The sequence below is a fragment of the Octopus bimaculoides genome, chromosome 11 (genome assembly GCF_001194135.2).
Source record: "Octopus bimaculoides isolate UCB-OBI-ISO-001 chromosome 11, ASM119413v2, whole genome shotgun sequence".
NCBI classification, from domain to species: domain Eukaryota; kingdom Metazoa; phylum Mollusca; class Cephalopoda; order Octopoda; family Octopodidae; genus Octopus; species Octopus bimaculoides.
Window position 1 is genome coordinate 38,123,199 of NC_068991.1, and position 742 is coordinate 38,123,940.

Below are 742 nucleotides of genomic sequence, written 5' to 3' on the forward strand. Positions count from 1 at the left end.
GTGTGTGTGTGTGTGTGTATGAATGTATGTGTATATATATATGTATATATATATATATATATGTGTGTGTGTGTGTGTAAATAATAATGGTGAAAAATTGAATATTAGTTTGATTAATATCAATTTAAAACCAATGGCCTAGCATATTGAAAAATCTGAAGGTTCAGAAAAATTATATCACATACATATAACAGGGATGACCACTAAGTGGACATCCATTATGCCAGAAGACCACCTATGGTCTGACCACTAAGAAACGATTGTTCTCAAGAAAATTCAGCAAACGCCAGTACGTAAGCGAGCAAAACAAATGAAAAGATACAAAATATAGAGATTAATCACAAACCCACTTTCGTTGTTACCACTTACGCAAATGTGTTACCGCTTACTGCAACTCACTAGTGTGATCGTCATAGCAATATAATTTGCAGAACTATACACGAGACGTCTGCATGAGATTCAGCATGTATATAGTTCTACCAACTACATTTGGGGTTATATTTCAAAAGTCTTCCTTTTGGCGCGCCAAATACCAGAAATAATTCTGCAGAAAATAATTCTCTGCAGTAAATGCTGGTTTGTTTACGTCACCGTAAAAGCGATTCGGCAAAATAGACCGATAGAATAAATACTAGACGTACAAATAATAAGTCATGGGGTCGATTTGCTCGACTAAAGGCGGTGCTCCAGTATGGTCGCAGTCAAATGACTGAAACAAATAAAGTATAAAAGAATATATATA